Source organism: Lagopus muta, chromosome 1 (genome assembly GCF_023343835.1).
Source record: "Lagopus muta isolate bLagMut1 chromosome 1, bLagMut1 primary, whole genome shotgun sequence".
NCBI lineage: Eukaryota > Metazoa > Chordata > Aves > Galliformes > Phasianidae > Lagopus > Lagopus muta.
Genome location: NC_064433.1, coordinates 184397869 through 184413856, shown reverse-complemented (window position 1 = coordinate 184413856; position 15988 = coordinate 184397869).

Here is a 15988-nt window from a genome sequence, read left to right as displayed (position 1 = left end):
GGTAAGGAAGAGAATTCCTGCATCCTATTCTGCTGCTCTCTTTCAAAATAACTATCCCAGTATTGATCTTGAAAGAAGATAGTGGCTTTTCACTATCAAACTCTAACACCTAAGCTGAATTTCTGAAAATCTGTCACAGTCCTTCATAGATTGTATTGCTTGGTTCATAACTACTTCTAGAATCTCTTGACAATACACTTGCTGACACTTTATGTAGCAGTTAAGGCTGCAATGCTTTCATATATTCCCTCTATCATTACCTGAAAGGAGGACTCAGCCTTATAGTCAAAGCAGCATGCACAAGAGAGAAGTAAGGAGGCCATTTCCTCTCATCCTATTGCTGTTCCTGGGAGAAGACACCAATGCCCACCTCACTACAGCCTCCTTAAGGTAGTTATAGAGGGCAATAGGGTCAGCCCTGAGCCTCCTCTTCTCCAGACTGAACAATCTCAGTAAAATTCTGGAATCTTTTTCAAGGTCCATGTTTCTGTGTCTACTGGCTGTGCACAAATGTACTTTCATTCACTTTCAAGTCATTCTCTTATGAAGCACTGAAGATTTTTAGGTGGCTATTTTTTCTTACATCTGTGATAAAGGCTTTGTCCAAGGTGGCTCTTGCAATGGAAACCAATCCCTCTGAGATTAAAGGCCCCCTGAATATACATTTTTGAGCTATATGATCTCTAACACAGGCACAACAGTAGTGGCTGCTGCAGGCTTAACTGAAGAGCTCAACAAAGAGCAGGTAATGCTGAGCTGGATTCCTGCTCAAAGATTAATATTGAAGTACTGAAGTTCACTGACCAAAAGGGAAGATACTCTGTATGAGGCAGCCTGTATAGCTTGTATGTATGTTACGGGAGTTGTGTGCTTAAAATTAAACCCTAAAGCTAACACAACAGCTTATCAGTTATTATAAATTTAGGCAACCTTAACCCTTGGTAATGCTTAAAACAGGTACGTTGGGACTTTGTGCAAATCTACTGTAATTCAGAGTTTAGCTTATATTTAATGAGAAAGAAGGAAGTCTACAAGCAACTGTACTTGAGGGGGTATGTAGAACTCTATATCTCCTGTTATTCATGATAGTTATAATTTAGCCTAAGTAAGAATTATGAAAGTTTAAAAAAATGAATCAGTATTTATGTAATGCATTGTGCCATACAGAAATATGCTCTTGGAAAACATTCATAGAGACACTGACCATGAAATAATTTTACTTTTTAGAATTCAAGAGGAGTAAGACTTGTGAATCTTCTTAGGTCAGAGTACAGGAAATGCTTACGTGTTAAATTAAAACATTATGCATAAAAATCATTAATTTAAAAAGTCCTAATTGAATATATATATTTCTTAAATCTTTCATTATTTGTTTTCTATTGCAGAGGTGCTACCTCATATAATTTCAGATAGTTTGCTTTCCTTATCCATCCAGGGCAATCTCTCAATAAGCACTGTTATGTATCCTGAGTTGGCATCAAAAGGCTGCTGCCATATCACAGCTGCTCACTAAGATATGTTGTGGACATTCTGACAACTCACCTGAAAATCTATCCCCAGAGACATCTCTTAGAGGCAACAGTGCATCCAGAATGATATCGTGTCCTGCTTCGGTCTGTCTGAGCAGGAAAGACATCCACAGCCTCTTCATGTCAACCATGAAGTTGTAATTTGGTCAGTAATCCACCAAAAAATTACAGAACTCAGTGTCCTGCTGATTGCTGAAAAAGGGTGTCCTGCCCTTGGTGTTTCAAAGGGAATCTGCTCCTGTTCCCTCTAAGCCAAGGGCAGGGTTTTGAATCGGAGGCTGAGTGAAGTTTCTCATGTGCCCTCCCAAAGTGCGTTAATCCCAGCAATCATTGGTAGTTGCTTTATTTCTGCCCTCTTCAGTCCCTAACTCCTTTTCTGTTGAAACGTTAGCTAATTAATTACTACCCTTGTACACTAGAATTAGACACATTAAGTTCGTTTTAAATAAAGCCAAGAACAGAGACAAAAGTTCCTGTTTATTTGGGCAGGCTTTAAAGGAAGAAATTTAGGAAATTATTTTTCAAGTTTTAAGTTCTAGCAATTGGCAAAAGCACAGAAAGAGCTCCAGATCCATCAAGGCCATAAATGCTCAGATATTGGCAATGCATACAGCAATGCTAAGGTCAGAATCACAAGGGAGTGCAGAACCCAAAGTTCCCAGTCTTTCTGAGAATCTGTGTATTTGTGCTGGAATATCTGCTGAGCACTTATTTCAGTCACCAGCCTTTGAAGACAGATGGCCTCTGAGCTATTACCACTAGTATGGAGCTCTCCAGTCGTGTATTACCAGAGAAAAAGGGAAAAAAAATCAAGAATTAATTGAAGAAGAAAAAAAGAGAGTTATTTTGAATTTTTTCTTTTATGTAGTCATTAAAAATTAAAAAAAAAAAAATGAAAAAAGGTGCAAGTCAGGAAATCTGCAAGGTGATAAATGCCAATACCCAACATCCATGTTGGTATTTATTCAACATCTGATGGTTGTGTACACTCCAGTGCTATAAATGAAAGTTATAAAATTTTGATTACTTTCATGCCTACCTGCTAAATCCCCTTAGTGGAAAAAATATTTGACTACTTCTTCCTAAATCTAAACTGCCAGTCCTTTTCATGTTTAATTTTCAAATTACATTATAAAATCCCATCAAGATCAAATGGAAGGATCCCTGTGGATTTTGAAGAATTGAGTCAGGCCACTGTTTGATTAGAAGAAATTCCCCAATTAATCAGGGAACAATTAGAGTTCAAAAATAATGAGGATCGAAATTCTGCTTCTTAAATACAAACCGAAGCCCTGAATGTAGGAAGTAATCTGTTGGTCTAAACAAGGAATAAACTACAAGTGGCAGCTTCCTTAAAGTCTGGGAGGGGACAAATCACAGCCCCATTTCTTCCCATGTGTTAATCCTCACACCAGTACAAGTTGCTCCAGCACCTCTGGCAGAATATCTTGTAGGAATTGCATTAGGAAGCAGAATGGAGAAACACACTGCACTGCTATGGCTGTTATCTCTACATCCCCTGAAGGAACATCCTGCCTGAGCTGACCAAATACACGGTCACTGAGTTCAGGCATCAGTGGCACTGTAATTATCCAAATAGCAGGTAATTCCAGAGTACCTCTTAGCAAATCCTTGTTTGCAGCTATCCAACTGCTCTGTCCAGTCAGCATTCAGAGTTAAATGTGCTAATTGAATGAGAGTGTGAAATTCCCACTTACACTTACTGCCTCCTGATGATTTCTGTGGGGTTCACTGTGCTTCCCCACTCTGATTAATTGGCTCATTGCAAGGAGGTGGATGCCTGAAATGGCAGTGTTTACACCCAATTGCAAGCACACAGAATGATTATTGTGACCTGAAGACAATAAGATGTACCAAAGAATATTGTTGTGAAATGTCCAGCCCACTCACTGGCCAAGAACAGATGAGCTCTCAATATTTAGCATGCATGTGGTCACACCATCTCACAACACACAATGTTCGCTAACAAGTCAGTCTTCCACTGATGCTCATAAGCAGTCAGTGGGACAATTCAATGAAAGCAATGCAATTTTTTGGTGTGATGAGAGGTGCTAGTCATCAGCTGAGTCTTTTACAGATTATTCTTATTTATTCTATTATTATTATTTATTCTATTATTCTAGTAGAACAAAGTAACTCTTATTTTGTTAGCACTAATGCAGCAGTGCTAAATTACCCTGTTTGCCTGTATCTACTCCTTAAGTGTCTATTGAAATTTAAATACAAGGACTTTGCAATAAAAAAATTGGGAGTAAAAATTTGGTCAATACTTTAGTTCTATTCAATTGTACTCTTCTTTGTGCTCTACGCTTGTTATATTGAAAGAACAGACTTGAATTAAAGGACTTTGATTCAGTTTCAAAATCAAGTGATCAAAAATAGTAAAGGAATTGATAAAACAAATCTTGCTGATGCAAGCACAGTTCTTATGTATGTTATAATAAGCGTTGAGTCAGTTTGAGGGAGCTCTGGACTGGGGATAGAAACAAGAGGTACAGTGGGAGGTTATTGCCTGCAGGACTGGAAAGCTGTGCAGAAAACCAAGAACTGGAAGCTAAAACATCTCTTGCCCTGTCCAGGTCAGTGTCTGACTTAGGCACTCACAGTAGCACATCAGTCTTCTTCCTTCCCTCGCTGCGTCTCCATGCACTTTGCTTGTATGACTCTTACCCCACTTTCTTCTTTAGCCTCATTTTCATCCCGGTTCACATATAATGCTTTCCTTGTCTTTGTTCTCCTCCTTTCTATTCCTGCTGATCCCAGCTGAGACTGCAGGATGAGCTCCTTCCTCTCACTCTTAATGTTTAGTCTGGTTGATGGAGTTGCTCAACTGCAGCCTTAATGGATGTAGGAAAGAGAGGGGTATAGGCAGAGAATTACCTGTTGACCACTTGACACTGGAAGTTAGCTGCTGAGCTTGGACCAACTAAAATTTCTTATAACATCCTGAAATGATTAACAAAGCACTATCAGTGTGCACTGGAATCTTCCCATTCTGAGGAGCTCTGAAATAAATACACACAGAGATTGCACTTTCAGGACAAAGTCTATTGCATACAGTAGCTCCTTCATGACGCCATATCTACACATTGTCTCTTCCAGCAACTTTTATCTGCTCAGGAACTTCCCTCACCTATCAGGTACGTAGCTACACAACATGAAGCTTACAGAATATTAGCTCATAAGTGTGAGTGGTGAGATGAATGTATTACTGCCTTTCAGCCAGGAACAGTCCTAGTAAGTCCTAATAAGAAAATATCTGGATTTGCAGTTAGACCCCTTCGGGCTGGAGCAGAGTTTTATAGCTCTTTCCTTGCACTTGCACAAGAGAAAGACATTCTACAGGGAATATATCAGTACTGTAAGGCACTTTCCTATTTTCTGTCCAAAAAGCTTATGGACAACTCCATCTCTTTTTCTAAATCTTCTTTAGGAAAATACTCTCAAGTAAGTTAGAAAACAAAGCTATTCAGGTTAAACTGATGGTACTGAGCCACACTCAGAAATTTCAGCCACTCCTGGAAGGGGCTGAACTAACATTGCAACCACTGCTATTCCTTGAGTTGCTACACCAAGAAATAAAAGCTGATAACTATTGCAGACGTAGAGATTTGTATCACCCAAGTGATAGCATCAGTGGTTATATATTTCTCCTTCTAATACAGAAAGTATGCTTGAGTTACTACAATAAATATCCATGAAGGCACAGAGATGAGGATTTTGATATTTTAATGCCAGGATACAGAATTCCTGCATACTTCAGAAAATTCATCCCAAAGATTATACTCTTTAAAAAATTTTACTGGGAAAAACAAGACTCAGGACAAGTCTAAATCTCTCCTTTCCTTTACCCCTGCAATTCCTCTACCAAAAATCTATAAACCCAACAAAGGCTAAAAGAAAAGGCAAGTTTTTGATTGCTTCTTTTTGCATACCTAAGTCTCTTCAGCTGTGGCACTTGTTATACTGCTTAAACTCAGTAAACCTGTCTAAATGGATCTAAGATTGTGCTTTGTGAAATGCTGCTGCTATTTGAACCTAAATCCAGTATTTCCTGAGTAGTTTTTTCATTTTATTTCACAGCATGTACTTCACTATGAGATCCCACAGCACCTATGCTGGGTGAGATGAACTGCACTCTGAAAGAAACTCTCACTCCATTAACTACAAGGAAAGCAATGAATGAGTACCTGGTATCTCAGCTTGAGGTGTCTCAGTTCAGCATAAGCAAAGTTCTGTTCACTGGGGATAATCATATAAAAGGCACTATATGTTCTCAGACCCTTTGTCAGCTATGCTTATCTTCATCTGCTTTTTGTCTTCCTTTTGCTGTCGGCAGGTATGTTTCCCTGGGTGGATGCTTCAAATGGACTGAGTCATTACTGAACACCCTGGAATATCTTCAGTAAATAGAAATAGGGCTGTTGAAAACTAATTTAATTAAAAATGACAGGAACAGTGGGTTTACCTGTCTTACTGATCTGATTTATTAGCAGTCCCCTGCCAAGTAATTTGGATGAGATTCCAACCACATGAGCCCTTTCATGTGCCTCATCTCTTATGAACAATTAAGACCAAACAGTCTGTTCTCATGGAGTTTGCAATATTTTGAAAACCTACTGAATTTACTTTCTTTTACCCAGTTGATCCTTAACCCAACAGTTAACAGATGGAGAACACAGTTAACGTGGGAGGTCTGAAGAACAAAGAGAAAGACAATTTTGAGTCACATTATCTCTGCAAAAATTTGATTTTTTTTCTTTGGAATTATGTCTAATGTCAAAGATTTTTTTCAGTAGAAATTCATAACAGACCCACTAATGAGTAGTAAAAGGATAGGTAGGACGTTTCTTCAAATATCCTTAATACAGTGATTGCAGTTGTACAAGGGAAATGGACTGAAGAAAAAGGCCTCGTTATTACATGTAAACCTGTGTTGTAATTGCCATGGACTTTGTTCTGGGTTTTTAAGGCCTCTGAAGGTGGGTCAGGCTTGCTCTTTTCTTGAGCTGGGCAAAAGCAGCTTTAAGAGTAACAAAAAGAACAAATTACAAGTATTTCCAACATATGTAAAATGCACCACTTATAGCAAATTTGGCTGGAAGGTGCTGCAGACCAACAAAGGATGATCGAGGTGTGGAGGTGCGTTAGCAAACCCATAAATATGACTCCAAGTGAACTGTGGAACAATGGAGAGGAAACCAGCACCATGTACACCTTATTCTTCCAGAATAAAGGACTCCAGATGCTGACATCCAGCCATAGACTTTCTTTGCCACCACCACCAAAAATGGGCGCACTAGAAAAGAACCAGTGTCAAACACAGTGTTATTCCAGTGACTGGTTCTGAGAAGACAGATAAACTTTGCAAATGCACTAGAGAAAGGAAGATTGCTGCATCTTTGATAATGCTGGAACCCTGCTCAGTTTTAGTATTTGAGCATTATTAGCATTTCATAACTATCTCATTCCAATAGAAAGTAAAATATAGTAATAATTGCCTGTGAAATTCCTGTAACTATGTCCTGGCAGCAGCACAGCAGTATTTTTTTCATACAGTATTTATTCTTATTATTATACACATGCATCTATCTTAATGTTCTTCTCCTGATTATTTAACTATATAACTAACCATATTAAGGAAACAAAGGTTCCTCGAGTTTTAATGCTGTTTATGTCTGGAGTGATCAAGATAAAAATTATATTTTCAGTGCAGGCTCCCTTAAAATTACCATTCTCTCCACTTTCACATCCCAGTGCTCATAGCAGCACAGCGAGTAAATATCACATATGCTGAAACTTAGAATTAATTCTTCTTCCTTATCCACAACATCTTTTTACAATGGATTATCCTCACCCAATTTATATGTATTTATCAGTACCTTTCTCGGTATATGTGAACAGAAAGGATGGCTCTAAAGGATGTAGAAGATGTAACCAGATAAAATCAAAATAACTTACAATTTGCAATAGGTTGTTCATTTCATGAGAAGAATTAAGGGACATGATGTACGAAATACCCACCTACACAGGATACTTTCTTAAAATATCCACCTCAAAATTAATAATTTAAGGTATTCAGGCTAAAACTGTACAGTTCTTTGGGCAGAGATGATTTGTTCATTCTTTGTTTATTCAATGATTACACAGAGGTTCTAACTCGTTAAATTTGTCTTATATCTACACACATCATAGGACAAGGAAATATGATAGACTTTTCTTCTCTAGTACAGACTCATCTCAAGGTGGTGAAGCTTTGTGACTCCATAGTGTCACATTTCAGGTTGAGGCTATGGCTACCTGGATACTATGGAAGACAAATTTCACACACAGACCAAGATATTTTCATCCAAGTTTCCAACAGCAAAATGCTTTCAATCATTTCCTCCTTCAGTTACATTTCAAGGGTTGTCTTAGGTCTGATCATATGGGAAAAAGAAATTTCAGCTGCCAAATGTAGCAGTTAATTATGTAAAGCAAAGTTTGATTTTCAGGAGTAAGGGAAAAAAAATGTATTTTTTAAGTTGTAGGCTTTTAGAAAGATTTTTTTGTTATCTCTATCCACTTTGATCCTCAGATTTCTTCTCACCAGCAGTTGGCTGTTCCCTGTTTCTCAGGGAAGCTGGGTGTAAAGGTTAGAGCAGGGTCTTCATGTTGTTCTGCTTTCAGCTGGGATAGAGTTGTTTTCTCCTTCATAGTGGCTGGTGTGATGATAAGTTTTGGCCTTGACAGAAAAAAAAAGTGTTGATAACACAGAGATATTTTAGTTGTTGCTGAGTAGTGCTTACACTGAGTCAAGGACATCCCAGCTTCTCGTGCTGCCCTGCCAGCAAGGGGGCTGGGAGGGAACAGAACCAAAAGGATATCCCATATTCATTTTTGCACTCTGAGCTCTGCATCCCCATATGCATGCTTTAAAAAGGAGCATCCCTCTACGCCCAGTGAACTGCCCGGGCCCACAAGGTCCAGCCCCACTGCTATGCCTCCTGGCTTTGGTGCCCATGGTCTCCCAAGGGTGAGACATTCTGACAACAGCAAGTGTTTCATGGGCATCCACCCTGACTGTAAGTGGAGATGTGGCAACTGGGCAAGCAAAGAGCTACAGCCACCTAGTGCTTGGGGGCTGTTGGCAGGGGAACCCAACAGATGCTGGGACCAGCAGGACTGCAGAGCACATCCAAATCACCTGATGTAAGCTAGGGCACAGAGCTTTCACTGCCGGAAGAAAACATGGCTCGCTTTACAATGAAGTTCCCAGCTTTAATCTGTTTTTGCCTTATTATTTTAAGAATGAGTTTGTTAATGCTTAGAAACTTCTTTTGACAATGTGGTGAAGGTTATAATAGAAAAAAATATGAAGTCACTTTCTCCAAACAAGAAGTAAAATGCTTCCTTTAAACTGTTATGCTAGGAACAGAATAGCTGTTTGTCACTTAATTTCTACTCTCCCACACGTACTTCCAGTGATGTCAGAGGAAGTTTAGGCATCTAAAAACTATTTTGGGATATACTACACATTTCTAATCTGTCAAGAAGGACAAAACAAGATTTCTGTACTTCTCCAACAGCAATCAATTTCATTGTAATCCACTTATTTCTGCAATCACATATAGCTCACTGGGAGTAGAAGTTATGTGGCTTAACTTTTATCTCTTGCCCACAAAGTCATATTATGAAACAAAAGGCAAAATCTGGCAAATAAGCAGTCAGAATAAACTCTTATTACAACAAATAATTTGTTTTGTGTTCTTTTAGCAGTTAGACTTTTCAGCCAAGAGTCTTCACCCAAACTTGTATTCCCATCTGCTCAAACTTTTCCTAGCAAAACCTTTTGCAGCATTCATATTTCAGAATTGATGAATCTGCTCTTTGTGGATGACTCTTAACCTAAGCTTACTGGAAATGCAGTTACTCCTACTGCTGTACAGATGTTGAACCATGCTGACTTTTGCTGTGTTGCCTGTTGATCAAGGATTAGGAAAAGAGCAGAACTCTAAAAGTGAAAAGAGAAGGAATAGAACAAAGGGACAATGAAAAAGAAGTGTGACTACTGCTGTCCTTGGCAGCTGATGTTAACAATTACAGAACTTTGGCTGCACACAACCTTCTCACTTTCTCACATCTTGGTGATGTGTCTGGGTGCACAGTCTGTAAAGCTGTGGGACACCTCAGCAGAATCTGACCTGCATTTCTCTTATTTCATGTACAGTCTTCTCCCTCTCTTCTATAGGGATTGCCTTGCATCCTTACCTTCTCCTATCTCAGCATCTTCACACCAGATCCATCCTCTCCTTTCATCCTGCAGGATGACAAAGTCTTCCTACTGCCTCAGCTTTAGGATTTATTTCTCCTGCTTGCTTCTATCAGTTAATTCCTACACCTCTTTTCCTGTCTAGATTTATATTATACTCTCAAGAGGTATGACAGCTAAATTAATGGGTAAATCATGTCGTGGATCATCCTGAGAAGAGACTTAATTGGTCTATTACAACCTATTACTGTAGGCTTTCTCTCAGGATAAGGTTATAAAACTTGAGCATTCAATAATTTATAGTCTGTTCAGCGTATCATTAATTAACATAAATCATTAATTAGCATGTAAATATCTTCATTACCAGTTGATTGTTCGGGTCAGAGTCCTCTAGCTGGGAGCTTCAGGATAAAGCACACTGTTACTGAATTTGCCCTCCTGGGTAATTTCTGGTTACTGAAGGGGAAATTTTCCTCCACTACCTTCAAGCACAAAAGGCTGGAGATGAGTCATCTTGTCTCAACAAGTTATCCACAAGTCCTCACTGTGCAAAAGATATGCAGAAAAGTCCTATATAAAACTGTGTGATCCTGTCTGCATGTCTTGTCTGTTTTAGGATGGTTCTCTGGAGGTCCAAGATTCTTCCAGTAATCTGAGCTGTAGCCCATCTTAGATCAGACACATAACATTTGGGCAGCTAAAACTAAATGAGTTTTAGTGACCACTTTAGAATATTTGTATATCCCAGCACAAACAATGGCAACAGGGCTCCCAGGTTTTACATCTCTTAACAACACAGTATATGAGCTTAGTGCCACAGGGCAGCCCAATGGACGTTGTAGGAGATCATCCAAAAGGCTGTATTCTTCCCATCATGCACAACACCACTTTTTTTTTTTACCACGAGAGAGGTGTTTTCAGTCTTCATCCAGCTTATCCATACTTTGTGCTAAGAATGAGGCTACTGCAAAGCATATTTATGCTTTTGCCTTGAAGTTTTTTAGTGTACAGCAGACAAGACTCCCTGCCCTGACTTCACACATCCCATCCTCTCTAGTACCAGTATTTTTTTATATCACAGAATCATGGAATATCCCAGGTTGGAAGGGACTCATAAGGATCATCAAGTTCAACTCCTGGTTCCCCAAAGGACTGGTCCAGAGCACAAAATTCTAATCATTAGCATTAAGATATATGTGAACTCCACAGAATGTAACACAATAACATTTTTTAGTTGCTTGGTATAAATAGCAATACTGCAATTTAATTTAGTATAACATCATTCAAGCAACTTATTGGCAAACATTATTTACCACATGACAGGGAGAACAGCATGTTACTGAATTGATTATATTCATTTTTTCTACTAATCAAACACAGATTAAATTTTATAAGAAACATAAAATGGTAAGGTACTTTTTCAATGTAGCAAGTGTTGTGGATGTAAGCCTCATCTAATATATATTCTTGGAAAACTTTTTTTTTCTACTGTCATACAATGATATGTGTCAACTTGCCCCACCTGAAAAACTTAACATGTTGCAGTATGCACTGATATATAGATGCAGATGTAATTTCTGAAATTGTTATTCCTTCTGTGTTTTTCTGTTGTTTTGTGGGGATTTTTTTTTTTTTTACAAGAATAGAAGGCTAAGCATGTGAAAAACAGGAACAAAGAAAATATGGTCCTTGATATGTGCATCTGCTGAAATGGCTGATGCGACAGTGAAATAGAATGGGTCAGTATGTTTACAGAATCACAGAATCACCAAGGTTGGAAAAGACCTTCAAGATCATCCAGTCCAACCATCCACCTGTCACCAATTGTACTCACTAAACCATGTCCCTTTACTACAGTAACAAGAAGCTTGACCAAAGACTGAGGTAACCCTGGCCAGGGCATGCTTCCCATGCTGGGCTATATTGCATAACAACAATATAAGAGAGGAAAAGACTCAAAAAAAAAGAAGAAATAAAAAGTTTCTAGTCCAAATGAAGTTAAGCATATGAGATTTAGACTGGATACAAGGAAAAGGTTTTTTATCATAAGGGTGGTGAGGCACTGGCACAGGTTGTAGAGAGAGGTGTTGGATGCTCCATCCCTGGAGACACTCAAGGTCAGGCTGGATGGGGCTCTGAGCACCTGATGGAGCTGTAGGTGTCTTTGTTCATTGCAGGGGAGTTGGACAAGATGGCCTTTAAACCCAACCATTTCAACTCAAACCATTCTATGATTCTATGGCAAAAAAAAACCTACTTCAAAATTCGGACTGGAGAAAACTCCTTCCTTCCCTCACTGGGCCAGAAACTGAGAAATATCCAGATTATTTCTTGGTGCAGTAATTTTCACCACGTTTGAACACATTTGCCAAATGTACTACACTGTTAAATGACAGCACAAAGGCAATGCAGCAAAATCAGTGCTGATGGAAATCTGATGTTATTTTTTACCAAAATAGTAACTTAAAGGTGAATATAAGAACAGTGTAATTGACATCCTGCACTGAATGCCAAAAAAACTCATCACAGCCTGGCATGTGAGGGGACAAAAGCCAAGGAATGGGGGAGAGAGAGTGTTCTGTCGCAATTTCTCCCAAGAATATGGTTGTGGAATTGATGCTACCTTATCAAACACTCAAACAACACTCAGAAGTGACAGATATCTTCATTATCAAACTATTAGTGGATCACTTAACAGTAACCCTCTTTCTTAAGCTTTGACATCAGGGAAAATTGCACATAGAGGTCAGCCCCAGCTGGAATTTCTCATCTGCATGGGATGCCTTTACTGTTCATGCCATAAAATAGTTCTATCACTTCGAGAAGAATAAGAAGAATAAGAAATACTGCCAAAACATTTGCTACAAATTCTCTTAAGGACAAGCCCATCCTTTCATCCAGGAAATCATCCATGACCTGGTGCTGTATAGTTGCTCAGCTCTCCTTAAAGAGAAAATAAGGGCATTGTTTTGTGCTCCAGTAACTCAAATCCTTCAAAGTTGTTGTCAAAATGTCATCTGAGTTGTTCAGTCAGAGAATCATGCTTGCTCCTTGCAGATTCCCAAATCCAGCAGCTGTGGTTCATTCAGTTCTGCACTCAGAAGATCCAACTCCAGTTGAGGTGACCTCACAGTGGCCTTTCAGTATCTAAAGGGGAGCTACAGGAAAGAAGGGGTCAGACTCTTTAGCAGGATCTGTGGTAATCAAACAAGGGGAAATGGCTTCAAGCTTAAAGAAGGTAGATTTGGGGTAGATATAAGGAAGAAGTCTTTTACAGTGAGGATGGTGAGGCACTGAATAGGCTTCCCAGAGATGTGGTTGATGCCCCCTCATCCATTAAACTTTCAAGGTGAGGCTGGATCAGGCCCTGGGCAACCTGGTCTTGATGTAGGTGTCCCTGTTCATTGCAGGGGAGTTGGATTAGATGACCTTTAAAGGTCCTTTCCAAGTCTAAGGATTCTATGATACATTCCCTCCATCACGTATCCTTCCATACCTGTGATCTTAGTGCCATTACACCCAACCATCCTTGAAAATCTCCCCAGTACACATCTGTAGATAACTAGTTTTTCTTGCAGTATACATGTGGAAAATTGACTATTATCTTGCTTTCATCTCCGGTTATATTCTTTATGCTCCAGTTGAATGAGCCACTAATTTATAAAGCCCTCCGGCTGCTCAGCACTGCTTCAGTCCTGGGGGATGTGGAGTATTCAGAACAAGAAGAAACACCACTGAATTACTCATGCTTTCCCTCTTTATTCTTTGGCTTTGAACTTCTCGCATTTTGCAGTGATCATATTGCCAGTCGTGCTGAACACCATGAGTCAGTCTCCCTTTCTCCCAGATCACAGATTGTAAAAAAGGAGATGGCGGAAGTTAGTATGACATTAAATAATTGCTAACATTTTTGCTTAAGTTTTCATTTTAATTTTTCCTCTCTTTCCTGGAAATTAGATTTTCATTTGGTCTTAAACTGTAAGCAATTGGCTTACAATAAAAGTACAGGAGAGTGAAATGTGTCACAAGCTTTAAAATCTGACAACCTTACAAAGGTAAGTACTTTCTTAGTTCTCCATTACTACAGAAAACCAGATTTTACTGTCTGTCTTTATGTACAACCATGGCACAGTTCTACAGTTTCTGAAGAAGTGGTCACCAGTTTCTTCAAGTGTTCCACAATATAAGCTCCAAAGCAAGCAAAATCCCTACGTTTTATTTCTACATCTGCCCTTCTCCAGTCTCCTCAACTGTATTTGATTCCAAGGGAGCTCATCTTAAAATCAGAGCAAGCCGCCTTTTTTGTTTATTAATAACTTAAATTGAGTGTCTCTACTTCATTTGGGCAGATCAGTTCTGACTCAGATTATCTTGGATCAGTCACTGCAACCACTCCATGGTTCTTAATTCACTGCAAACAAGTACATCTTAAATTAGCATAATGCTTATACACTCATTTAAACTAAGTTAATGAGACTTATTAAAGCTTAAATAGGGAAATCCCATTCATCTTTGCTACTGTTTGTAGAACCTTTGGTAAGAAGTACCACCATCACCTGCAAAATATCCTCTAATTGTAGCTGAGTTTCGAAAATAAACTTTTTCCCCCAAGGAGCAATATCTGCAGCAGTGTTATGCTTTAAAAACAAAGTGACAATTTACTAATTGTATTGCTGTGGGCTGATTGCTCCTTCCTTCATTCATACATCATTTAGCTTCCTTTGAGCTAATCTGTACGAAGAGACAGCTGGTTTGAACTGATGGTTCCCTCTGTACTCTTTTTTTTATATATTCTCTTGTGTGCCATGGTACAACAATAATTTATACAGCATTTAATTAAGTGATAAGGCACAAGTGGGCATGTTTTCTATTGCTATTCTGTGCACATCAGGAAGGCCTTGTTCATCTTTAGGCCTTGAAGCATGTATGGTAATGGAAGTAATGGATCTATAAAAACATTCCCTAGAGCAACTTATTGCTCTCACTTTATGTTTTATGTGTTTTATGCTCTTTCAATTTATTTCAAGTTGTTTTTTTGTTGGGTTTTTTTTTCATTTTGAATAGGTATTATTCAGGCCAAACACAGAGAATTCTTTATCCCTTTGGCTTTATCCTTTTCTAGTACATTAATAAATAAAATGGTGGTGTCCTATCCACTGAACTGAATTGTTCTAAAAATCTTGCTCAGGCTTCGTGGGAGAATACAGCAAGCAAAGTATGTAGTCTTGACACCAGAAAATCATAATCCATAAGGTTTGTTCCTTGCTGCTTTAGACCAAGCACCAGCAAACAGTCTCTTGACACTCTTTTGGTTTTCAATAGGACTTCTGGAACACAGAAGGCTGTCAAGGCCAGGCTATAAGTCACTCCAAATGTCAGGCTTTCTGTCCTGTATAAGGCCAGGTGTGTGGATTCACACTGTTCACCACTTGCAACCTGTTTGCTTGCCAAGCAAGTTTTTACTTCTTGCGAATATTCCTTCGCATCTGTGAAAACTCAACAGATTCACAAAAACACACTGAACCAAACTTTCTCTTACCACTTACAAGTCAGTTCTTTCAGTGCTATAAACATTTCTCTGTCGTTCAGAGGCTTCAGATCAGTGACAAGTCATTAAACACAAAACCAGTCAAAAATGTTCTGTCAAAATCTTCTCAACAGAAAATGTCTCCAGAAATGGAATTGCTGTGCTGACAAAATATTTCCTATCTTTAACGAAAAGCTAAAACATTTCAAAGAAAACTGCCAAGAGATGTATCTTTTTTTAATGTCTGAATCTGCAGTTTTCTATATTCTTATGTTTTTATGTCTGTTTCTATAGTTTTCTGTTTTCTAATCTATAGCATTTCCAGCCAATTCCATCTAATGTCCACTCCATCTCCAGTCCAAGCATCAGCCTCTTTTTGCTCATATGGCGTGTGTTATTTTTTTGAACATCATGGAAACCATTCCTGGTTTACACCAAAATAAACATTCACAGCAGTAGGCCAATGCCTGTGCAATAGGCAATGCAGTGCTGTGGCTGTTCATTGTTAAATGTTCATGTTTCAGAGCTATTTCTCTGTTAAAAGAATCCCTTTTGCCCAAACAGTTTAGGGCAAAAAATTCAATCCCTCTCAAAAGCTTTTTCTTCCTTCGTGCCACTGAAGACAGAAGACCAAATTCTGCTCTTAGATCAGTCCATTCC